Genomic DNA, 26,844 nt, shown 5'->3' with positions numbered 1-26,844 from the left:
TTCAGATAAATACATCATTTTCTGGAACAATTTCAAGGGTGCCAACAGTTTCAGCCATTACTGTACCATTAAAAATTCCCTAACTAAAAATCTGCTATTGTATTTTTTTCCCCTTTTTGATTAGGTTTCTTTTAAGAATTTCAATGCATGCTGGGATACGCAAAAGAGCGGTCATCAGGGGCCATAGACTGGTCACTGCTGCAGCCACTGCCCCCTCTCTGAGACTAGGCGTCTTCAGTGGTGATCGTTTCTGGGGCTGGTCTACGATACCAGCGCACACTCTGTTGTTGGATCAGATCAGGAGAAACAATCGGGCAACAGAGCGGTGTTTGGTTACCTAGTGTGCAGAGACTAGTGATGTCACTTGTGGAGGCGGCTCTGATCTGTGCACGCCGGTTATTCTGACACAGCTCTGTTGCTGGCTCTCTACAACTGAGCTGAGCCTACAATATTATAATAAAAATAAAAAAAAAAAAGAAGAGCGCATGGTCAATGTGCACAGCCAGGTGGAACTAACCCAGTTCCTGAAAAGAGCTTCACTGATGATGCTTTGTTAGAGGGGAGGTGGCACAGGATGCAACCTCTGCCCCTGATAACACTTTAGGAGGAAAGTTACTTTGACATAAGACCACCCATCTCGTAAGGAAAATGCTCCTATGCCTCTCTATTTTAGTAAGTGCTTAAAAAATTAATAAATCAATCATGTCCCCTAACACATCAGTTACAGTAATGATAAAGTGGCCAACCCATTTAAGAAAAAGGGTAGATTCCAATCCCAAGATTTGGTGGCGAAGTTATAGTGCATAAGATATTCAGAAATAGAAGAGCACATATTGAGTTAAAACGTCTCAATGAAAACAGTTTTTATTGTCTAAGGCTGCTTTCACACATCCGGCTTGAGCTCTGCGGCTCAATCCGGCTGTGCAAGCTATGCAACGGATGCGGTGAAAACACCGCATCCTTTGCATAAGTTTTTCCCTTGCGGCCTGTCCGGTTTTTGCCGCTTGTGGCATGCTACTGAGCATGCGCAGTGGCAAAAACCGCATGCGGTGGCCGGATGCGGTTTTTGCCGCATCGCATCCGGCCGCCATAGGCATGCATTGAAAAATGCGCCGCATCGGCCGAATGCGGCGCAATGCGTTTTTTTGCCGCACGAAAAAACGTTTTAGGCAACGTTCCATCTGGCCGCCGCATCGGCTAAATCTGCCGCATGCGGCAAAAACCGGATGGAACACAAGGCCATGCGGCACTAATTAAAGTCTATGCAGAAAAAACGCAACCGGCAGCAAAAAAAAAAACGGTTGCGATTTTCCTGCAAAGTGCCGGAGTGTGCCGCATTGCAGAAACCGAAGGTGTGAAAGCAGCCTTAGTAATGAAAAATAATGTGTTAGCTGCATTTATGTGTGTGAAAGCTAAAACATTTTACAGTTATATGAATAAAGAACATGTACCACTTTTTTTGACTTCAATCTTTCACCTATCCATGACCGTCGTCGACCTGGAATAAAAATGATAAAAATTATACTTAGTACTTAATTCTGTATATGCACTGTTTGACATGACTACTTTAACGCCCTTAAGGACCCATGACGTGCTATACACATCATATGTCATTTCCCAGCCATTGATGCGGGCTCGCAGGCCAAGCCCACATCTTTCCCTGCAGATGATGGCTGAATGATTCAGCCTTCAACTGCCTCCCTGCACACAGCTCTTAAGATGTTAAATCCAGATGTCAATCTCTGAGAGCAGCATTTAACATGACACTGACAGAGGGTGCAGTTCTGACCCCTCATCGTGTGCCCATGACGCCGATGTGTTGTCTTCTGTGACAACTCTTGTGTCACACACACACACACACACACACACACACACACACACACACACACACACAGCAATATAGGACAAGTGATCAAACTATTGCAGGTTCAAAATTAAACACAGTACACTTTTTACCACATTAAAAGTAAAAAAAGAAGGGAATTTTGTTTACTTACCGTAAATTCCTTTTCTTCTAGCTCTAATTGGGAGACCCAGACAATTGGGTGTATAGGCTATGCCTCCGGAGGCCGCACAAAGTATTACACTCAAAAGTGTTAAGCCCCTCCCCTTCTGCCTATACACCCCCCGTGCTCCCACGGGCTCCTCAGTTTTGGTGCAAAAGCAAGAAGGAGGAAAAAGAATTAAAAACTGGTTTAAAGTAACTTCAATCCGAAGGAATATCGGAGAACTGAAACCATTCAACATGAACAACATGTGTACACAAAAAAACAGGGGCGGGTGCTGGGTCTCCCAATTAGAGCTAGAAGAAAAGGAATTTACGGTAAGTAAACAAAATTCCCTTCTTCTTTGTCGCTCTATTGGGAGACCCAGACAATTGGGACGTCCAAAAGCAGTCCCTGGGTGGGTAAAATAATACCTCGATAAAAAGAGCCGAAAACGACCCCCTCTTACAGGTGGGCAACCGCCGCCTGAAGGACTCGCCTACCTAAACTGGCGTCTGCCGAAGCATAGGTATGCACCTGATAGTGCTTCGTGAAAGTGTGCAGGCTCGACCAGGTAGCCGCCTGACACACCTGCTGAGCCGTAGCCTGGTGCCTCAAAGCCCAGGACGCGCCCACGGCTCTGGTAGAATAGGCTTTCAGCCCTGAAGGAACCGGAAGCCCAGCAGAACGGTAAGCTTCGAGAATTGGCTCCTTGATCCACCGAGCCAGGGTTGATTTGGAAGCCTGTGACCCTTTACGCTGGCCAGCGACAAGGATAAGGAGTGCATCCGAGCGGCGCAGGGGCGCCGTACGAGAAATGTAGAGTCTGAGTGCTCTCACCAAATCTAACAAGTGCAAATCCTTTTCACATTGGTGAACTGGATGAGGATAAAAAGAAGGTAAGGAAATATCCTGATTGAGATGAAAGGGGGATACCACCTTAGGGAGAAATTCCGGAACCGGACGTAGAACCACCTTGTCCTGGTGAAACACCAGGAAAGGGGCTTGGCCCGACAACGCTGCTAGCTCACTCTCCGAAGGGAAGTGACTGCTACTAGAAAAACCACTTTCTGCGAAAGTCGTAAGAGGGAAATATCTCTCATTGGCTCGAATGGTGGTTTCTGAAGAACCATCAGAACCCTGTTTAGATCCCAGGGTTCTAACGGCCGCTTGTAAGGTGGAACTATGTGACAAACCCCCTGCAGGAACGTGCGTACCTGTGGAAGTCTGGCTAGGCGCTTCTGAAAAAACACAGAGAGCGCTGAGACTTGTCCCTTAAGGGAGCCGAGCGACAAACCCTTTTTCAGTCCAGATTGAAGGAAGGACAGAAAAGTAGGTAATGCAAATGGCCAGGGAGAAAAACCCTGAGCAGAGCACCACGACAGAAAAATTTTCCACGTCCTGTGATAGATCTTGGCGGACGTTGGTTTCTTAGCCTGTCTCATAGTGGCAATGACGTCTTGAGATAACCCTGGAGACGCTAGGATCCAGGACTCAATGGCCACACAGTCAGGTTGAGGGCCGCAGAATTCAGATGGAAAAACGGCCCTTGAGATAGCAAGTCTGTTCGGTCTGGTAGTGCCCACGGTTGGCCGACCGTGAGATGCCACAGATCCGGGTACCACGACCTCCTCGGCCAGTCTGGAGCGACGAGGATGGCGCGGCGGCAGTCGGCCCTGATCTTGCGTAACACTCTGGGCAACAGTGCCAGCGGAGGAAACACATAAGGGAGCTGAAACTGCGACCAATCCTGAACTAAGGCGTCTGCCGCCATAGCTCTGGGATCTTGAGACCGTGCCATGAACATTGGTACCTTGTTGTTGTGCCGGGACGCCATGAGGTCGACGTCCGGCACCCCCCCAGTGGCAACAGATCTCCTGAAACACGTCCGGGTGAAGGGACCATTCCCCTGCGTCCATGCCCTGGCGACTGAGATAATCTGCTTCCCAGTTTTCCACGCCTGGGATGTGAACTGCGGATATGGTGGAGGCCGTGGCTTCCACCCACATCAAAATCCGCCGGACTTCCTGGAAGGCTTGCTGGCTGCGTGTGCCGCCTTGGTGGTTGATGTATGCCACCGCTGTGGAATTGTCCGACTGAATTCGGATCTGCTTGCCTTCCAGCCACTGCTGGAACGCTTTCAGGGCAAGATACACTGCCCATATTTCCAGAACATTGATCTGAAGCGAGGACTCTTGCTGGGTCCACGTACCCTGAGCCCTGTGGTGGAGAAAAACCGCTCCCCACCCTGACAGACTCGCGTCCGTCGTGACTACTTCCCAGGATGGGGGTAGGAAGGATTTCCCCTTCGATAATGAAGTGGGAAGAAGCCACCACCGAAGGGAAGCTTTGGTCGCCTGAGAGAGGGAGACGGTCCTGTCGAGGGACGTCGACTACCTGTCCCATTTGCGTAGGATGTCCCATTGAAGGGGACGCAGGTGAAACTGCGCGAAAGGAACTGCCTCCATTGCTGCCACCATCTTCCCCAGGAAGTGTATGAAGCGCCTCAAGGGGTGTGACTGGCCTTGAAGGAGAGGTTGTACCCCTTTCTGTAGTGACTGCTGCTTGATCAGCGGAAGCTTCACTATCGCTGAGAGGGTATGAAACTCCATGTCAAGATACGTCAGTGATTGGGCCGGTGTCAGATTTGACTTTGGAAAATTGATGATCCACCCGAAACCCTGGAGAGTCTCCAGGGTAGCATCGAGGCTGCGTTGGCATGCCTCTTGAGAGGTGCCTTGATTAGCAGATCGTCCAAGTACGGGATCACCGAGTAACCCTGCGAGTGTAGGAGCGCTACTACAGTAGCCATAACCTTGGTAAAAACCCGTGGGGCTGTTGCCAGGCCGAACGGCAGTGCCAAGAATTGCAGTTGTTCGTTTCCTATGGCGAAGCGCAAGAAGCGCTGGTGTTCTGGAGCAATCGGTACGTGGAGATAAGCATCTTTGATATCGATCGATGCAAGGAAATCTCCTTGGGACATTGAAGCGATGACGGAGCGGAGGGATTCCATCCTGAACCGTCTGGCTTTTACGTGTTTGTTGAGCAGTTTCAGGTCCAGGACCGGGCGGAAAGACCCGTCCTTCTTTGGGACTACAAACAAGTTGGAGTAAAAACCGTGGCTCTGTTGCTGGAGAGGAACAGGGATCACCACTCCTTCTACCTTCAGAGTGCGCAGCGCCTGCAGAAGAGCCTCGGCTCGCTCGGGAGGCGGGGATAACCTGAAGAATCGAGTCGGGGGACGAGAGGTGAACTCTATCTTGTAACCGTGAGACAGAATGTCTCTCACCCAGCGGTCTTTTATTTGTGGCAGCCAGGTGTCGCAAAAGCGGGAGAGCCTGCCACCGACAGAGGATGCTGCTAGAGGAGGTCGAAAGTCATGAGGAAGCCGCTTTGTTAGCGGCGCCCCCGGTGGTCTTTTTAGGACGTGACTTAGACCGCCATGCATCAGAGTTCCTTTGTTCTTTCTGAGACCTTTTGGACGAGGAGAATTGGGACCTGCCCTCGCCCCGAAAGGACCGAAACCTCGACTGCCCTCTCCTCTGTTGGGGTATGTTCTGTTTGGGCTGGGGTAAGGATGTATCCTTTCCCTTGGATTGTTTGATGATTTCATCCAAACGCTCGCCAAACAGCCTGTCGCCAGAAATTGGCAAACTGGTTAAGCGCTTTTTGGAAGCAGAATCTGCCTTCCATTCCCGTAGCCACAAGGCCCTGCGGAGTACCACCGAATTGGCGGCCGCAACCGCCGTACGGCTCGCAGAGTCCAGGACAGCATTAATAGCGTAAGACGCAAATGCCGAGGTCTGGGTGATAATGGATGCCACTTGTGGCGCGGACGTGCATGTGGCTGCTTCAATTTTCGCTTGACCTGCTGAGATAGCTTGTAGCGCCCATACGGCTGCGAATGCTGGGGCAAAAGAAGCTCCGATAGCTTCATAGATGGATTTCAACCAGAGCTCCATCTGCCTGTCAGTGGCATCTTTGAGCGAGGCCCCATCTTCCACTGCAAGTATGGATCTAGCCGCCAGTCTGGAGATTGGAGGATCCACTTTGGGACACTGAGTCCAACCTTTAACCACGTCAGGGGGTAAAGGATAACGTGTATCCTTAAGGCGCTTAGAAAAAACGCTTATCTGGACAAGCATGGTGATTCTGGACTGCCTCTCTGAAATCAGAGTGGTCTAGAAACATACTCGGTGTACGCTTGGGGAACCTGAAACGGAATTTCTCCTGCTGAGAAGCTGACTCCTCCGCCGGAGGAGTTGAGGGAGAAATATCCGGCATTTGATTGATGGACGCAATAAGATCGTTCACTATGGCGTCCCCGTCTGGAGTATTAAGATTGAGAACGCCCTCAGGATCAGAATCCTGATCAGCGGTCTCCGCATCATCAACCAGAGATTCCCCCCGCTGAGACCCTGAACAATATGATGTCGAGGGAAATTCTAAGCGAGCCCGCTTAGTCGGTCTGGGACTGGGGTCTAAGTCAGAACCCTCAGCCTGGGATGTATGAGATACCCCGGGAGGACATTGTTGGTCCAACTGAGGGGGGCCAGGGAACAATGATTCAACAGAGTCCCTTTGCTGAGATACCGGCCTGGACTGCAAGGCTTCTAGTATCTTAGCCATAGTCTCAGAGAGTTTTGCAAACTCAGTCCCCGTCACCTGGACAGTGTCAACAGGTGGCTCCCCCTGGGCCCCTCTTAGCAGAGGCTCTGGCTGAAGAAGTGCCACAGGGGCCGAACATTGTACACAATGAGGGTCAGTGGGACCTGCCGGCAGCTGGGTCGTACAAGCGGCGCAGGCAGCATAATAAGCCTGTGTTTTGGCACCCCTGCCTTTGTGGGCGCCATGCTATTGTTTTCCCTGAGTAACACAATAGGGTATATAGCCAGAATGAACTGTGCTCATACAGTGAAAGAGTATACTATAAACAAATAATGTATCAATACACTACAGCACCATGGGTCTAGCACCAACAGGTGCTGCTTACCACCCGCTTTAAAGCGGTTGTGAGGCCACCAGAGACCGTGTCTGGGTCTCCCAGGGTTTGTCCCTCTCTGCAGCGTCGGAGGAGCTGACAGGAATGGCTGCGGCATCCTGACGAGAGGAGGGAGCCGTGGGCGTGCCTGAGAAAGTGCGGGAACTGGTGCTCACACTGTGCACAGTGAGGGGGGTGGAGAATGGAAATCATACTCCAGCCCTCAGTGCTGCTCGTTCTGTGCAGCCCTGAGGGTTAGGGGCGGGAGAAAAGGAAACTAGGCCGCAAGAAAACCGGGGACTCGAGTATAAGCGTGGCCGCCGTAAAAGCGCGGCCGGCGCCGAAGTCCCCGACGAACTACAAGTCCCAGCCGCGCCGCAGTTTCCCATGGCAGCGGCGGTTAGCGCGGTAGCCCCTACATATAAACACACTCAGCGACGCTGAGTGTGTAATGGCACAGTTTAACCCGGTCAGCGCCGCGGTCCCCGGTGCACTAGCACACCCAGCAAAGCTGAGGTGTTGCCGTGCGCGGTCCCCACAGGGATACAGAGTACCTTCAAGTAGCAGGGCCATGTCCCTGAACGGTACCCGGCTCCTATCCAGCAGGCTCCACAGGAGTTGTGGATGAAGCACGGTCTCAGTGCCTGGAGACCGATAGGATCCCACTTCGCCCAGAGCCCTGAGGGGGATGGGGAAGGAAAACAGCATGTGGGCTCCAGCCTCCGTACCCGCAATGGATACCTCAACCTTAACAACACCGCCGACAAGAGTGGGGTGAGAAGGGAGCATGCTGGGGGCCCTATATGGGCCCACTTTTCTTCCATCCGACCTGGTCAGCAGCTGCTGCTGACCAATCTGTGGAGCTATGTGTGCAGGTCTGCCTCCTTCGCACAAAGCAATAAAACTGAGGAGCCCGTGGGAGCACGGGGGGTGTATAGGCAGAAGGGGAGGGGCTTAACACTTTTGAGTGTAATACTTTGTGCGGCCTCCGGAGGCATAGCCTATACACCCAATTGTCTGGGTCTCCCAATAGAGCGACAAAGAAATGTACACATGTGGTATAACTGTGTTCGTATAAGTATGATGTATCAAAATATAAAATAAATTAATCTGATCAGTAAACGGTAAACAGAGTAACAAGAAAAAAATGACAGAATTTCAGTTTTTTGACAACTACAACAGAAAAAAAATAAAAACTACAATAAGATCAAAACATTCCATGGATATACTCGAAAATAATAAATTTAAAACATCAGCTCGGGGCACAAAAAATAAGCCTTCACAGAGCTCCATATGACAAAAATTGAACATGTTAAAGCTCTCAGAAAGTCATGACAAGCAATTTTTTTTCAAAATTTATATTTTTTCACCACTTAAACTGCAGAAATTCACTTTTGCCATTTTGCCACATTTGGATTTTTTTCCCCGCTTACCATTACATCATATGATAAAATGTATTGTGACATTCAGAAGTAGAACTCATCACGTAAATAAACAAATCCTGTTGGAATAAGGGGAGGGGAAAAAAAACGAGCAAAAAGAAGGGAATTTTGTTTACTTACCGTAAATTCCTTTTCTTCTAGCTCCAATTGGGAGACCCAGACAATTGGGGTGTATAGGCTATGCCTCCGGAGGCCGCACAAAGTATTACACTAAAAGTGTAAAGCCCCTCCCCTTCTGCCTATACACCCCCCGTGCTCCCACGGGCTCCTCAGTTTTGGTGCAAAAGCAAGAAGGAGGAAAAAAATTATAAACTGGTTTAAAGTAAATTCAATCCGAAGGAATATCGGAGAACTGAAACCATTCAACATGAACAACATGTGTACACAAAAAAACAGGGGCGGGTGCTGGGTCTCCCAATTGGAGCTAGAAGAAAAGGAATTTACGGTAAGTAAACAAAATTCCCTTCTTCTTTGTCGCTCCATTGGGAGACCCAGACAATTGGGACGTCCAAAAGCAGTCCCTGGGTGGGTAAATTAATACCTCGTAATAGAGCCGGAAAACGGCCCCTTCCTACAGGTGGGCAACCGCCGCCTGAAGGACTCGTCTACCTAGGCTGGCATCCGCCGAAGCATAGGTATGCACCTCATAGTGTTTCGTGAAAGTGTGCAGGCTCGACCAGGTAGCCGCCTGACACACCTGCTGAGCCGTAGCCTGGTGCCGCAAAGCCCAGGACGCGCCCACGGCTCTGGTAGAATGGGCCTTCAGCCCTGAGGGAACCGGAAGCCCAGCAGAACGGTAAGCTTCGAGAATTGGCTCCTTGATCCACCGAGCCAGGGTTGATTTGGAAGCCTGTGACCCTTTACGCTGGCCAGCGACAAGGACAAAGAGTGCATCCGAGCGGCGCAGGGGCGCCGTACGAGAAATGTAGAGTCTGAGTGCTCTCACCAGATCTAACAAGTGCAAATCCTTTTCACATTGGTGAACTGGATGAGGACAAAAAGAGGGTAAGGAGATATCCTGATTGAGATGAAAAGGGGATACCATCTTGGGGAGAAATTCCGGAACCGGACGCAGAACCACCTTGTCCTGGTGAAACACCAGGAAAGGGGCTTTGCACGACAACGCTGCTAGCTCAGACACTCTCCGAAGAGAGGTGACTGCTACCAGGAAAACCACTTTCTGCGAAAGGCGTGAGAGAGAAATATCCCTCATTGGCTCGAATGGTGGTTTCTGAAGAGCCATCAGCACCCTGTTCAGATCCCAGGGTTCTAACGGCCGCTTGTAAGGAGGAACGATGTGACAAACCCCCTGCAGGAACGTGTGTACCTGTGGAAGTCTGGCTAGGCGCTTCTGGAAAAACACAGAGAGCGCTGAGACTTGTCCCTTAAGGGAGCCGAGCGACAAACCCTTTTCCAGTCCAGATTGAAGGAAGGACAGAAAAGTGGGCAAGGCAAAAGGCCAGGGAGAAAAACTCTGAGCAGAGCACCATGACAGGAAAATTTTCCACGTCCTGTGGTAGATCTTGGCGGACGTTGGTTTCCTAGCCTGTCTCATAGTGGCAATGACCTCTTGAGATAATCCTGAAGACGCTAGGATCCAGGACTCAATGGCCACACAGTCAGGTTGAGGGCCGCAGAATTCAGATGGAAAAACGGCCCTTGAGACAGCAAGTCTGGTCGGTCTGGTAGTGCCCACGGTTGGCCGACCGTGAGATGCCACAGATCCGGGTACCACGACCTCCTCGGCCAGTCTGGAGCATCGAGGATGACGCGGCGGCAGTCGGCCCTGATCTTGCGTAACACTCTGGGCAACAGTGCCAGCGGAGGAAACACATAAGGGAGCTGAAACTGCGACCAATCCTGAACTAAGGCGTCTGCCGCCATAGCTCTGGGATCTTGAGACCGTGCCATGAACGTCGGTACCTTGTTGTTGTGCTGGGACGCCATGAGGTCGACGTCCGGCACCCCCCAGCGGCAACAGATCTCCTGAAACACGTCCGGGTGAAGGGACCATTCCCCTGCGTCCATGCCCTGGCGACTGAGATAATCTGCTTCCCAGTTTTCCACGCCCGGAATGTGAACTGCAGAGATGGTGGAGGCCGTGGCTTCCACCCACATCAAGATCCGCCGGACTTCCTGGAAGGCTTGCCGACTGCGTGTGCCGCCTTGGTGGTTGATGTATGCCACCGCTGTGGAATTGTCCGACTGAATTCGGATCTGCTTGCCTTCCAGCCACTGCTGGAATGCTTTCAGGGCAAGGTACACTGCCCGTATTTCCAGAACATTGATCTGAAGTGAGGACTCTTGCCGGGTCCACGTACCCTGAGCCCTGTGGTGGAGAAAAACCGCTCCCCACCCTGACAGACTCGCGTCCGTCGTGACCACCTCCCAGGATGGGGGTAGGAAGGATTTCCCCTTCGATAATGAAGTGGGAAGAAGCCACCACCGAAGGGAAGCTTTGGTCGCCTGAGAGAGAGAGACGTTCCTGTCGAGGGACGTCGGCTTCCTGTCCCATTTGCGAAGGATGTCCCATTGAAGAGGACGCAGGTGAAACTGCGCGAAAGGGACTGCCTCCATTGCTGCCACCATCTTCCCCAGGAAGTGCATGAGGCGCCTCAAGGGGTGTGCCTGACCTTGAAGGAGAGATTGTACCCCCTTCTGTAGCGACCGCTGCTTGATCAGCGGAAGCTTCACTATCGCTGAGAGGGTATGAAACTCCATGCCAAGATATGTCAGCGATTGGGCCGGTGTCAGATTTGACTTTGGAAAATTGATGATCCACCCGAAACTCTGGAGAGTCTCCAGAGTAGCGTCGAGGCTGTGTTGGCATGCCTCTTGAGAGGGTGCCTTGATCAGGAGATCGCCCAGGTAAGGAATCACCGAGTGACCCTGAGAGTGGAGGACCGCTACTACAGTAGCCATAACCTTGGTGAAAACCCGTGGGGCTGTTGCCAGGCCGAACGGCAGTGCCACGAACTGCAGGTGTTCGTCTCCTATGGCGAAGCGCAAGAAGCGCTGGTGCTCTGGAGCAATCGGTACGTGGAGATAAGCATCTTTGATATCGATCGATGCAAGGAAATCTCCTTGGGACATTGAGGCGATGACGGAGCGGAGGGATTCCATCCGGAACCGCCTGGTCTTTACGTGTTTGTTGAGCAGTTTCAGGTCCAGGACAGGACGGAAAGACCCGTCCTTCTTTGGGACCACAAACAGGTTGGAGTAAAAACCGTGACCCTGTTGCTGAAGAGGAACAGGGACCACCACTCCTTCTGCCTTCAGAGTGCCCAGCGCCTGCAGAAGAGCCTCGGCTCGCTCGGGAGGCGGGGATGACCTGAAGAATCGAGTCGGGGGACGAGAGGTGAACTCTATCTTGTAACCGTGAGACAGAATGTCTCTCACCCAGCGGTCTTTTACCCGTGGCAGCCAGGTGTCGCAAAAGCGGGAGAGCCTGCCACCGACCGAGGATGCAGATTGCGGAGGCCGAAAGTCATGAGGAAGCCGCTTTGGTAGCGGCACCTCCGGTGGTCTTTTTAGGACGTGACTTAGACCGCCATGAATCAGAGTTCCTTTGATCTTTCTGAGGCCTTTTGGACGAGGGGAATTGGGACCTGCCCGCGCCCCGAAAGGACCGAAACCTCGACTGCCCCCTCCTCTGTTGGGGTATGTTCGGTTTGGGCTGGGGTAAGGATGTATCCTTCCCCTTGGATTGTTTGATGATTTCATCCAAACACTCGCCAAACAATCGGTCGCCAGAAATTGGCAAACTAGTTAAGCGCTTTTTGGAAGCAGAATCTGCCTTCCATTCCCGTAGCCACAAGGCCCTGCGGAGTACCACCGAATTGGCGGATGCAACCGCCGTACGGCTCGCAGAGTCCAGGACAGCATTAATAGCGTAAGACGCCATTGCCGACGTCTGAGCGGTTATGGACGCCACCTGCGGCGCGGAAGTGCGTGTGGCTGCGTCAATTTGCGCTTGACCTGCTGATATAGCTTGTAGCGCCCATACGGCTGCGAATGCTGGGGCAAAAGAAGCGCCGATAGCTTCATAGATGGATTTCAACCAGAGCTCCTTCTGCCTGTCAGTGGCATCTTTAAGTGAAGCCCCATCTTCCACTGCAAGTATGGATCTAGCCGCCAGTCTGGAGATTGGAGGATCCACCTTGGGACACTGAGTCCAACCTTTGACCACGTCAGGGGGAAAGGGATAACGTGTATCCTTAAGGCGCTTAGAAAAACGCTTATCTGGACAATCATGGTGATTCTGGACTGCCTCTCTGAAATCAGAGTGGTCCAGAAACATACTCGGTGTACGCTTGGGAAACCTGAAACGGAATTTCTCCTGCTGAGAAGCTGACTCCTCCACCGGAGGAGCTGAGGGAGAAATATCCAACATTCGATTGATGGACGCAATAAGATCGTTCACTATGGCGTCCCCGTCCGGAGTATCAAGATTGAGAGCGGCCCCAGGATCAGAATCCTGATCAGCTGTCTCCGCGTCATCAACCAGAGATTCCCCCCGCTGAGACCCTGAACAATATGATGATGTCGAGGGAATCTCCAAGCGAGCTCGCTTAATCGGTCTGGGGCTGGGGTCCGTGTCAGAGCCCCCAGCCTGGGATCTATGAGATACCCCGGGGGGACATTGTTGGTCCAACTGAGGGGGGCCAGGGAACAATGATTCAACAGAGTCCCTGTGCTGAGATACCGGTCTGGACTGCAAGGCTTCTAGTATCTTAGCCATAGTTTCAGAGAGTTTATCCGTAAAGACTGCAAACTCCGTCCCTGTCACCTGGAGAGTGTCAGCAGGTGGCTCCCCCTGGGCCCCTCTTAGCAGAGGCTCCGGCTGAGCAAGTGCAGTAGGGGCCGAGCAGTGCACACAATGAGGGTCAGTGGAACCTGCCGGTAGCGGCGTCGTACATGCGGCGCAGGCAGCATAGTAAGCCTGTGTTTTGGCACCCCTGCCTTTTGTGGGCGCCATGCTATTGTCTTCCCTGAGCAACACAATAGGGATATATAGCCAGAAAACAACTATGCACTATACAGTGTAAAGTATATACCATAAACATATAATTACACTTCTGCACAATGGGGCTAGCACCACAGGTGCTGCTTACCACCCGCTTAAAGCGGTTGTGAGGCCACCAGAATCCCTGCCTGGGTTTCCCAGAATTTGTCCCCCTCTGCAGCGTCCGAGGAGCTGACAGGAATGGCTGCCGGCGTCCTGAGGAGAGGAGGGAGCCGTGGGCGTGACCCAGAAAGTGCGGGAACTGGTGCCCCACAGTGCACAGTGAGGGGGTGGAGTATGCAAAGCATTCTCCAGCCCTCATTGCTGCTCGTCTGTACAGCGTCCCGCCCTTCCCCTGCTTGTCAGGGCTGTGGGCGGGAGGAAGAAAGACTAGGCCGCAAAAGCCGGGGACTCGAGTAATAAGCGCGGCCGCCGTAAAAGCGCGGCCGCGCGGAAGTCCCCGGCGCACTACAAGTCCCAGCCGCGCCTCAGTGTTAAACATGGCGGCGGCGGTCAGCGCGGTAGTCCCCCTACATAAACACACTCAGCGACGCTGAGTGTGTAATGGCACATTTAACCCGGTCAGCGCCGCGGTCCCCGGTGCACTAGCACACCCAGCAATGCTGGAGTGTTGCTGTGCTCGGTCCCCACGGGGACACAGAGTACCTCCAAGTAGCAGGGCCATGTCCCTGAACGATACCCGGCTCCTATCCAGCAGGCTCCCAGGAGTTGTGGATGAAGCACGGTCTCAGTGCCTGGAGACCGATAGGATCCCACTTCACCCAGAGCCCTAAGGGGGATGGGGAAGGAAAACAGCATGTGGGCTCCAGCCTCCGTACCCGCAATGGATACCTCAACCTTAACAACACCGCCGACAAGAGTGGGGTGAGAAGGGAGCATGCTGGGGGCCCTATATGGGCCCACTTTTCTTCCATCCGACATTGTCAGCAGCTGCTGCTGACCAATCTATGGAGCTGTGCGTGCATGTCTGCCTCCTTCGCACAAAGCATAAAAACTGAGGAGCCCGTGGGAGCACGGGGGGTGTATAGGCAGAAGGGGAGGGGCTTTACACTTTTAGTGTAATACTTTGTGCGGCCTCCGGAGGCATAGCCTATACACCCCAATTGTCTGGGTCTCCCAATGGAGCGACAAAGAAATCCCCCCAAAAAACTCCCAGTCCTTACAGGGAGCCAACCAGCAGAATTTTGCTGTATAGAGACAGCCAGTGCCACACTGGTGCTAGGAAGCTGAATGCAATGATACCTTCACTTCACAGATTCCATGCTTGATTGCTGAAATATCTTATCAAGTCCCAAAAATGCACTGCTCGTTTGTTTGGCGTGTGCATCGGGGCAGGACTACGTGGTTCGGGTCCAGCATTCTTAATCATCCCCATTTTCTTTGCCTGGTCTTTCTCCCCCATCGTTGCCATTTCATTTATTTCCTGTGCACACACACAATATCATCGTGAAGTATTTAATCAACTCTTTACTAAGATGGAGTTGGAGTCAGCCCCTGTGCATAGCGCCATCTTATTGAAGACGTCTCCTCCGGCTTCCTACTTATCTGATGCTGTTGCTGAGGGCAGCACACGCGCCTTCGCCTCCTTTTCCCTCTTCAAGACTGTTGCCATCCTGTTGGCTTTAGTTGTGGTAATGGCTCCTCTTCTATTGTGACCACATGCACTCCCGTGGTCTTGAAGAGGGAAAAGGAGGCGAGGGAGCATGTGCCGTCCTTGGCAACAGCATCAGAGGAGTAGCAAGCGGGAGGAGACATCTTCAATAAGATGGTGCAGGGGATAGTGCAAGAGTTGATTAAAATACTTCACAATGATACTGCCAACGTAGGAAATGTCGGCGACAGGGAAGAAAGTCCAGGCAAAGAGAAAGCATGAATAGACCCACATAGTCCCACCCCAAACAAACGAGCAGTGCATTTCTGGGACTTGGATTAAAGATATTTCAGCAATCTGTGAAGTAATGGTATCATTGCATTCAGCTTCCTAGCACCAGTGTGGGAATGGCTTTACTTTATGTAGCAAAATTCTGCTAGTTGGTTCCCTTTAAGGCAGGAGTCCCCAACCTGAGGCTCAGGAGTCACGTTACTTGCGGGCCCATGATGTGTGGCTCCCGGCTGTCAGCTATTGCTTTAGCACCAGATCTTGCAGACAGCTATTTAGAGCAGCCTCCAGATGGTGACATGTGAGTAGCCATACACTGAAGAACAAATCGGAATGGAGGTAAGAACCCCTGGATACTTGTATACTGTGTGTGGCGATATCTGTGGTAAAGCTATGGCTCTCATTATACTTGTTCTCAGGGCTCTGGTGTCACTTCTGTGAGGGGCGGCAGCTAGATGTGGCTCGTGACCCTCCTTCAGATATGAATGTGGCTCTCAAGGTCAGAAAGGTTGGGGATCACTGCTTTAAAGAGGTTAAATAATACTCAAAGTATAAAAAACTTGGAGGTATATCAGAGAATTTTTTTTTTACTAATTTCTCCACATCTCATCATTTTTTACTCGTCTCCCCACAATCGTTCCCATTGAACTGATCATTCACTAAATAAAATGCAAAATTTCCCCTGGAAGGAGGCAGAGACAATAAGGATTTCAGCTTCAGTAAATGATCATGGTACAGTAGCAAAATAATTCATTCATTCTGTCTTCTGTCACACTTAGAAGAGGATGCAGCTTTTCACTGACACAAGATAAAGAACAAGTACAGTGTGAACTAGTGGCCCCCCTTTCAGACCTAAATAACAACTTTATAAAATAGAAGGATTTTTGTGTACTCACCGTAAAATCTCTTTCTCCGAGTCTTCATTGGGGGACACAGGACCATGGGTGTATGCTGCTGTGATTAGGAGGCTGACACTAAGTAGACATAAAAAAAGTTAGCTCCTCCCTAGCAGTGTACACCCTGAGTCGGAGGCGGATCTATGCCATTTTAGTGTACAAGCAGTAGTAGGAGAAACCTGAACAACCATAACTAATCAAGGTAATAACAAGAAACACACAGTATCTTATCTAAACCTATACTGTATATATATATATATATATATATATATATATATATATATATATATAAAAAGACATAAATAAGCCGGGTACAGAAGAACGTGTTCCCATAAAGAACCAGTAACATCCGGTAAACTAAGAGCAACCCAATATCCAAACAGGGTGGGTGCTGTGTCCCCCAATGAAGACTCAGAGAAACAGATTTTACGGTGAGTACACAAAAATCCTTCTTTCTCTATCGCTTTCATTGGGGGACACAGGACCATGGGACGTCCAAAAGCAGTCCCTGGGTGGGAACAGGAGCAATCATACAGATTCAAAACATATCCAAAACTCTGTAAGAATGCTCGGTGCAAAAGTATACCGACCTATCATAGGTGTGCGACAGCCGCTTGCTGTATCCTGGAAACCCTGGAAAAGGTATGAAAAGCTTGACCACGCGGCGGCTCTGTAGACTTGCTCGGCTGACGCCTGCGTCTGATTGTCCTAGACGCCACAATTGTACAGGAGGAAAGGCTTTTACACCCCTCGGAGAAAAACCTGACTCTAATCCTGCAGGCCTCTGATATGGTCGGCCTGATCCAACTTGCAATGGTAGCCCTGGACGCCGGCATGCCCCTCCTGGGCCCAGTAGGCAGGACGATAGGTCGTCTGAGTTGCAGAAGGGCGCGGATCTCGAAACGTAACTCCTCCGAGCTCGCACTAGATCCGATGTAAGCCGTGACCTCTCCGAGGATCGAATGGAGGCTGGACCGAAGGATGGAAGCACGATCACCACATTCAGATACTACTTTCGTTAGGAAAGAAGGGAATTTTGTTTACTTACCGTAAATTCCTTTTCTTCTAGCTCCAATTGGGAGACCCAGACAATTGGGTGTATAGCTATGCCTCCGGAGGCCACACAAAGTATTACACTAAAAGTGTAACGCCCCTCCCCTTCTGCCTTTACACCCCCCGTGCTCACGGGCTCCTCAGTTTTGGTGCAAAAGCAAGAAGGAGGAAAAAATTATAATTGGTTTAAAGTAAATTCAATCCGAAGGAATATCGGAGAACTGAAACCATTCAACATGAACAACATGTGTACACAAAAAACAGGGGCGGGTGCTGGGTCTCCCAATTGGAGCTAGAAGAAAAGGAATTTACGGTAAGTAAACAAAATTCCCTTCTTCTTTGTCGCTCCATTGGGAGACCCAGACAATTGGGACGTCCAAAAGCAGTCCCTGGGTGGGTAAATAATACCTCATAATAGAGCCGTAAACGGCTCCGTCCTACAGGTGGGCAACCGCCGCCTGAAGGACTCGCCTACCTAGGCTGGCATCTGCCGAAGCATAGGTATGCACCTGATAGTGTTTCGTGAAAGTGTGCAGGCTCGACCAGGTAGCTGCCTGACACACCTGCTGAGCCGTAGCCTGGTGCCGCAAGGCCCAGGACGCTCCCACGGCCCTGGTAGAATGGGCCTTCAGCCCTGAGGGAACCGGAAGCCCCGAGGAACGATAAGCTTCGAGAATTGGTTCCTTGATCCACCGAGCCAGGGTTGATTTGGAAGCTTGTGTCCCTTTACGCTGGCCAGCGACAAGGACAAAGAGTGCATCCGAGCGGCGCAGGGGCGCCGTACGAGAAATGTAGAATCTGAGTGCTCTCACCAGATCTAACAAGTGCAAAACCTTTTCACATTGGTGAACTGGATGAGGACAAAAAGAGGGTAAGGAGATATCCTGATTGAGATGAAAAGGGGATACCACCTTAGGGAGAAATTCCGGAACTGGACGCAGAACCACCTTGTCCTGGTGAAACACCAGGAAAGGGGCTTTGCACGACAACGCTGCTAGCTCAGACACTCTCCGAAGTGAAGTGACTGCTACTAGGAAAACCACTTTCTGCGAAAGGCGTGAGAGAGAAATATCCCTCATTGGCTCGAATGGTGGTTTCTGAAGAACCATCAGCACCCTGTTCAGATCCCAGGGTTCTAACGGACGCTTGTAAGGAGGGACGATGTGACAAACCCCCTGCAGGAACGTGCGTACCTGTGGAAGTCTGGCTAGGCGCTTCTGAAAAAACACAGAGAGCGCAGAGACTTGTCCCTTAAGGGAGCCGAGCGACAAACCCTTTTCCAATCCGGATTGAAGGAAGGACAGAAAAGTGGGCAAGGTAAACGGCCAGGGAGAAAAACCCTGAGCAGAGCACCACGACAGGAATATTTTCCACGTCCTGTGGTAGATCTTGGCGGACGTTGGTTTCCTAGCCTGTCTCATAGTGGCAATGACCTCTTGAGATAATCCTGAAGACGCTAGGATCCAGGACTCAATGGCCACACAGTCAGGTTGAGGGCCGCAGAATTCAGATGGAAAAACGGCCCTTGAGACAGCAAGTCTGGTCGGTCTGGTAGTGCCCACGGTTGGCCGACCGTGAGATGCCACAGATCCGGGTACCACGACCTCCTCGGCCAGTCTGGAGCGACGAGGATGGCGCGGCGGCAGTCGGCCCTGATCTTGCGTAACACTCTGGGCAACAGTGCCAGAGGAGGAAACACATAAGGGAGTTGAAACTGCGACCAATCCTGAACTAAGGCGTCTGCCGCCAGAGCTCTGTGATCTTGGGACCGTGCCATGAATGTCGGGACCTTGTTGTTGTGCCGGGACGCCATTAGGTCGACATCCGGCATGCCCCAGCGGCAACAGATCTCCTGAAACACGTCCGGGTGAAGGGACCATTCCCCTGCGTCCATGCCCTGGCGACTGAGAAAGTCTGCTTCCCAGTTTTCTACGCCCGGGATGTGAACTGCGGATATGGTGGAGGCTGTGGCTTCCACCCACAGCAGAATCCGCCGGACTTCCTGGAAGGCTTGCCGACTGCGTGTCCCGCCTTGGTGGTTGATGTATGCCACCGCTGTGGAGTTGTCCGACTGAATTCGGATCTGTTTGCCTTCCAGCCACGGCTGGAACGCCTTTAGGGCAAGATACACTGCCCTTATCTCCAGAACATTGATCTGAAGGGAGGACTCTGTCTGAGTCCAAGTACCCTGAGCCCTGTGGTGGAGAAAGACCGCTCCCCACCCTGACAGGCTCGCGTCCGTCGTGACCACCGCCCAGGATGGGGGCAGGAAGGATTTCCCCTTCGACAGAGAAGTGGGGAGAAGCCACCACTGAAGGGAAGCTTTGGCTGTCCGAGAAAGGGAGACGTTCCTGTCGAGGGACGTCGACTTCCTGTCCCATTTGCGAAGAATGTCCCATTGAAGTGGGCGCAGATGAAACTGCGCAAAAGGAACTGCCTCCATTGCTGCCACCATCTTCCCTAGGAAGTGCATGAGGCGCCTCAGGGGGTGTGACTGACCTTGAAGGAGAGATTGCACCCCTGTCTGTAGTGAACGCTGTTTGTCCAGCGGAAGCTTCACTATCGCTGAGAGAGTATGAAACTCCATGCCAAGATTGTCAGTGATTGGGCCGGTGTCAGATTTGACTTTGGAAAATTGATGATCCACCCGAAACTCTGGAGAGTCTCCAGAGCAATGTTCAGGCTGTGCTGGCATGCCACTTGAGAGGGTGCCTTGACAAGTAGATCGTCTAAGTAAGGGATCACCGAGTGTCCCTGAGAGTGTAGGATTGCCACCACTGTTGCCATGACCTTGGTGAAGACCCGTGGGGCTGTTGCCAGGCCAAAAGGCAGTGCCACGAACTGAAGGTGTTCGTCCCCTATGGCGAAACGCATGAAACGCTGATGCTCTGGTGCAATCGGTACGTGGAGATAAGCATCTTTGATGTCTATTGATGCCAGGAAATCTCCTTGGGACATTGAGGCGATGACGGAGCGGAGCGATTCCATCCGGAACCGCCTGGTTTTTCACATGCTTGTTGAGCAGTTTTAGGTCCAGAACGGGACGGAAGGATCCGTCCTTTTTTGGCACCACGAACAAGTTGGAGTAAAAACCGTGACCCCGTTGCTGAAGAGGAACAGGGATCACCACTCCTTCCGCCTTCAGAGTGCACACCGCCTGCAGAAGAGCCTCGGCTCTGTCGGGGGGCGGAGATGTTCTGAAGAATCGAGTCGGAGGACGAGAGCTGAACTCTATCCTGTAACCTTGAGATAGAATGTCTCTCACCCATCGGTCTTTTACTTGTGGCAGCCAGGTGTCGCAAAAGCGGGAGAGCCTGCCACCGACCGAGGATGCGGTTTGAGGAGGCCGAAAGTCATGAGGAGGCCGCTTTGGGAGCGGTTCCTCCGGTGGTCTTTTTAGGACGTGACTTAGACCGCCATGCATCGGAGTTCCTCTGCTCTTTCTGAGGCCTTTTGGACGAGGAAAATTGAGACCTGCCCGCGGTCCGAAAGGACCGAAACCTCGATTGTACCTTCCGTGGTTGAGGTCTGTTTGGTTTGGACTGGGGTAAGGATGAATCCTTTCCCTTGGATTGTTTAATGATTTCATCCAATCGCTCACCAAACAAGCGGTCGCCAGACAATGGCAAACCGGTTAAAAACTTTTTGGAAGCAGAGTCTGCCTTCCATTCACGTAGCCACATGGCCCTGCGGAGTACCACCGAATTGGCGGATGCCACCGCCGTACGGCTCGCCGAGTCTAGGATAGCATTAATGGCGTAGGACGCAAATGCCGACGCCTGAGTGGTTAAGGACACCACTTGCGGGGCAGATGTACGTGTTAGTGCATTAATCTGCGCCTGACAGGCTGAGATAGCTTGGAGTGCCCATACGGCTGCGAATGCTGGAGCAAACGACGCGCCGATAGCTTCATAGATGGATTTCAACCATAGTTCCATCTGTCTGTCAGTGGCATCTTTGAGGGAAGCCCCATCTTCCACTGCAACTATGGATCTAGCCGCCAGTCTGGAGATTGGAGGATCCACCTTAGGACACTGAGTCCAGCCCTTGACAACCTCGGGGGGGAAAGGATAACGTGTGTCCTTAAGGCGCTTGGAAAAACGCTTGTCTGGACAGTCTCGATTTTTCTGGATTGCCTCTCTGAAGTCAGAGTGATCCAGAAACATATTTAATGTACGCTTGGGAAACCTGAAACGGAATTTCTCCTGAGAAGCAGACTCCTCAATTGGAGGAGCTGGGGGAGAAATATCCAATACCTGATTGATGGTCGCTATAAGATCAATCACTACAGCGTCACCTTCAGGTGTATCTAGGTTGTCAGGATCAGAATCCTGATGTGATACCTCCGCTTCATCCTCCAGAGAGTCCCTCTGGGCCACCAGCTCCGGCTGAGTAAGTGCTACAGGGGCCGAGCATTGCACACAATGAGGGTCAGTGGAACCTGCCGGTAGTACAGCTTTACATGAGGTACAGGTTGCAAAGTACTCCTGTGCTTTGGCACCCTTGCCTTTTGATGACATGTTGTCTCCTCTGAGAACAACAGGAGGGTATATAGCCAAAAATCAATAGAGCGACCGCACAGTGCAAATGTATACCTATATATATATATACACTTCGGTACTCAGTGGGGCCAGCACCACAGGTGCTGCTTACCGAGCGCTGAGAGCGGTTGTGTGATCACCAGATTCCCTGCCTGGGTCTCCCTGTGTTGTCTCTCCTATCCAGCGTCTGAATCGCTGACAGGAATGGCTGCCGGCGTTCTGTGGGGAGGAGGGAACCGTGGGCGTGCCCAAGAAAAGTGCGGGAATCCAGTGCCCCAGTGTACTGAGTGAGGAGGGAGGAGGATACTAATGTATGCTCCAGCCCTCAGCGCTGACGATCTGTGCAGCGTCCCGCCCTTCCCCTGACTGGCAGGCCTGTGGGCGGGAATATACGACACTAGGCCGCAGAAGCCGGGGACTAAAGTTATAAGCGCGGCCGGCAATGAGCGCGGTCGCGCGGTAGTCCCCGGCGCACTAACACACCCAGCAGTGCTGCAATGTGTATGGCACAAGCGCTCCATGCGCGGTAGTCCCCGGCGCACTAACACACCCAGCAGTGCTGCAATGTGTATGGCACAAGCGCTCCATGCGCGGTAGTCCCCGGCGCACTAACACACCCAGCAGTGCTGTAATGTGTATGGCACCAGCGCTCCATGCGCGGTCCCCACGGGGACACAGAGTACCTCATAGTAGCAGGGCCTTGTCCCTGACGATACCCAGCTCCTATCCTGCAGATTCCCAGAGGCTGCGGAGGGAGCACGGTCCCAGTGCCTGGAGACCGATCCGGTACCCACTTCACCCAGAGCCCATTAAGGGATGGGGAAGGAAAACAGCATGTGGCTCCTGCCTGTGTACCCGCAATGGGTACCTCAACCTTAACAGCACCGCCGACAAAGTGGGGTGAGAAGGGAGCATGCTGGGGGCCCTGTTATGGGCCCTCTTTTCTTCCATCCGACCTAGTCAGCAGCTGCTGCTGACTAAGTTGTGGAGCTTATGCGTGGATGTCTGCCTCCTTCGCACAAAGCATAAAAACTGAGGAGCCCGTGAGCACGGGGGGTGTATAGGCAGAAGGGGAGGGGCGTTACACTTTTAGTGTAATACTTTGTGTGGCCTCCGGAGGCATAGCTATACACCCAATTGTCTGGGTCTCCCAATGGAGCGACAAAGAAAAACCTGAGATGGGTGCCAAACAACCTTGTCTTGGTGGAAACAAGAAAAAAGAGACCCGCATGAGAGGGCTGACCGTTCAGACCTTCCACTGATTGAAGTGACTGCCATCAACAAAAACCACCTTCCCGGGTAGGCGTGAGATTGAGGATCGAACAGGGCTAATTGAAGAGACCCTACAGCCAGCTAGAGGTCTCATGGTTCTAGCGGGAAACGATCTAGAGGTGCCAGATGCTCGATTCCTTGGATGAACGGCCTGACTTGCGGCCGAGATGCAAGATTTCTCTGGAAAGACAGATCGAGCCGTCACCTGCCCTTTGAAGGTTGCTAGCGAGAGCCCGCCTGTAAGCCTGACTGTGGGAAGGCCAGTAACGCTGGGAGTGACAGAACCAGTGGAGATGAGCTGACGTTGAGCTCACACTCTTGAAAGAAGGCCTTTCTGGTGTGGTAGTAGCTGTTTGAAGATGGAGGCTTCTGAGTTCTGACCATAGTCTGTATCACCTGTGGGATAAAGCCTGCCTGGGCTAGTAGCCATGGTTCCACAGCCATGCGGTGGAAACGGAGAAAAAGCTGTGGAAAAACAAGCGCATAGGGTCTTACCCCAATATGTGAGGGGTGGGGGTGGGGGAGTGAAACTACTCACCAGATGTAGTTGTGAGAAGCCACAACTACTGTAATCGCATGTATCACACAATCCAAGGCTGCAGCCACCAAAACGGTAGATAACAGAGAGCACAAGAGAGTGGTGTTTTAATGCCGCGCCAATAGATCACTTCAGATGATGTTCAGACCAGTGTTACTTTATTGTTTTCCAGGTCAACGCGTTTCTGGGGCATCTGCCCCCTTCATCAGGACCACCAAAGAAACAGATAACATCCAATCTGTCTAGTACAGACAATGTATACAATATATAGACACATTGACATCACAGGCACATCCCCTAAAGAAAAAAACGAGCGGGAAGGACTGCCACGTTGCATGGAATGACGTCAAACAACCACTTAACATAAAAAAAAAAAAAAAAAAAAAAAAAAAAAACCAACACAACAAATAAAAATAAAAATAAAGATTCATCCATATTTGACATGTATTAACATATATTTCCTTATACAGGGATACACATTATTTTCCGTATTGTGTAAAAGAGAAATAAATATATATATATGTGCACAATAAAAGACAAATAAAGAAAAGTGTGTAAAACCATTCATCTGCAATATGTGAAATAATACGTGTACACCCATGGATATTAAACTTGTCTTATACGCCGGACAAGTCAGCGATTTCACAAGGGAGGGATGAGAACCCTCGATTTAATATGTGTAATCCACTTCAGACATTTCAAAGCCACGGCATTATAACCTGCCGCCACCTGTGCTTTTACATCTTTCAACCACCACCATGAAACAGCAAGTGCAGTGTGCCTAACGAAAGAACTAAAGAGATTCAGAAGAACCGCTTCTGATCTGTGAACTCAGACCGCAGTTCAACCCAGGACAAGACCGTGGGAAAAAAAGCAAGAGAGCATGCGCCGAAGCAAAGTACAGGTAATGAGCCGGCACAAGTTCACGGGAGTGCAGGAGCGTGGGAACCAAAACCATTACGCATGCTCAGCCAATCTAATTCATAGACGCCCTGCAACAACCCATAGAACCCGTATAACCTCAGACTTTGAGCCGACCATGAGATTACTCATGATCGCGCTAAGATCATACTAGGGTCAAAGAAACCACAAAACTAACAATAGTGATTTAAGAGCACATCGCCTGTGAACCGGCGAGAATCACAAACCCCCGTGTGGGACAAACAGATAGAATATGGTACAACCTTAAAAATCAGGGTATTTAACCAACATATAAATATAAAAAATTTGCATAAGCAACCATAAATATACACATATACAAACAGTAAAACTGGTGGTCCACTAAAACCGATACACAGAATTTCACAAGTTATGACAATAAAAACAACATAAAATCGCCTAAGAAAGCATAAAACATACACCAAACAAATATTAAAATACATCAGTGAAATAGGTCTGTGACCTCATTGAGGCCATGGGGTTTTAACGTATTAAGTTTATAAATCCAGTACGTCTCTTTTTTGTTTAGGGTCTCCATCCTATTTGCAACTGACACAGGTACATGCTCAATAGGGGTCACTTTCAAGGCGATTTTCTTGTCATGGAAAATGGTGGTATGACGGGACAAACCATGTAACATATACCCTATTTTAATATTATGTCTATGAGAATTGATGCGGTTGTGGAGGGCTTGGATCGTCCTCCCCACGTACCGTTTGTCACAGTCACATTCAATCAGATATATGACATAGTCCGATTGACACGTGAGATGTCCTCGTATACTAAACTCAATACCCCCAGGATCACATCCGAAGCTAACCCGCCTATGCTGGATGGACCTGCAGCAAAGGCAGTTTTTGGTCATACATTTATATGATCCCATGGGTTTGTTTGTCCCTACACAACTGGGGGGACCCCTTAACCTGCTAGGAGCCAGCTGGTTTTTAATCGTCATGGCCCTACGGAAGGTCACCCCCGGTCGGGATGGCAGAACGCCCTTAAGGTAAGGGTCATTACATATAACTGGCCAGTGTTTTCTTAAAATCCCCTTAATGACCTCTCCATCACAGCTAAAAGTGGTTAAAAAATTGGATGAAAAACTCCCAGAGAGAGATTTTTGGAGAAGAAATATCCGCTAACGTTAGTTAAGAAGGCATATCAAGAAGCTAGAGGCCAGGGGCGGAATTTGAGCCTTGATGTTGACAATGGATCTGGTAGAGTGGTACCCACCCCCACCAATGGGAGTTTTTCATCCAATTTTTTAACCACTTTTAGCTGTGATGGAGAGGTCATTAAGGGGATTTTAAGAAAACACTGGCCAGTTATATGTAATGACCCTTACCTTAAGGGCGTTCTGCCATCCCGACCGGGGGTGACCTTCCGTAGGGCCATGACGATTAAAAACCAGCTGGCTCCTAGCAGGTTAAGGGGTCCCCCCAGTTGTGTAGGGACAAACAAACCCATGGGATCATATAAATGTATGACCAAAAACTGCCTTTGCTGCAGGTCCATCCAGCATAGGCGGGTTAGCTTCGGATGTGATCCTGGGGGTATTGAGTTTAGTATACGAGGACATCTCACGTGTCAATCGGACTATGTCATATATCTGATTGAATGTGACTGTGACAAACGGTACGTGGGGAGGACGATCCAAGCCCTCCACAACCGCATCAATTCTCATAGACATAATATTAAAATAGGGTATATGTTACATGGTTTGTCCCGTCATACCACCATTTTCCATGACAAGAAAATCGCCTTGAAAGTGACCCCTATTGAGCATGTACCTGTGTCAGTTGCAAATAGGATGGAGACCCTAAACAAAAAAGAGACGTACTGGATTTATAAACTTAATACGTTAAAACCCCATGGCCTCAATGAGGTCACAGACCTATTTCACTGATGTATTTTAATATTTGTTTGGTGTATGTTTTATGCTTTCTTAGGCGATTTTATGTTGTTTTTATTGTCATAACTTGTGAAATTCTGTGTATCGGTTTTAGTGGACCACCAGTTTTACTGTTTGTATATGTGTATATTTATGGTTGCTTATGCAAATTTTTTATATTTATATGTTGGTTAAATACCCTGATTTTTAAGGTTGTACCATATTCTATCTGTTTGTCCCACACGGGGGTTTGTGATTCTCGCCGGTTCACAGGCGATGTGCTCTTAAATCACTATTGTTAGTTTTGTGGTTTCTTTGACCCTAGTATGATCTTAGCGCGATCATGAGTAATCTCATGGTCGGCTCAAAGTCTGAGGTTATACGGGTTCTATGGGTTGTTGCAG

The 26,844-nt window shown here is 50.6% G+C and overlaps 1 long non-coding RNA gene across 1 annotated transcript in view; it reads right to left on the bottom strand.

Moving 5' to 3' along the window:
• The window catches only part of LOC142289851 (uncharacterized), a 136,422-nt gene that overhangs the window by 31,569 nt on the left and 78,009 nt on the right, over positions 1-26,844 (bottom strand). Inside the window, exon 4 of the long non-coding RNA XR_012750174.1 lies at positions 1,452-1,498. This is a non-coding gene — a long non-coding RNA (uncharacterized LOC142289851). The remainder of the gene's footprint in view (positions 1-1,451; positions 1,499-26,844) is intronic.

The sequence above is a fragment of the Anomaloglossus baeobatrachus genome, chromosome 2, assembly GCF_048569485.1.
Source record: "Anomaloglossus baeobatrachus isolate aAnoBae1 chromosome 2, aAnoBae1.hap1, whole genome shotgun sequence".
NCBI lineage: Eukaryota > Metazoa > Chordata > Amphibia > Anura > Aromobatidae > Anomaloglossus > Anomaloglossus baeobatrachus.
This window is presented reverse-complemented; position numbering and strand designations above follow the sequence as displayed.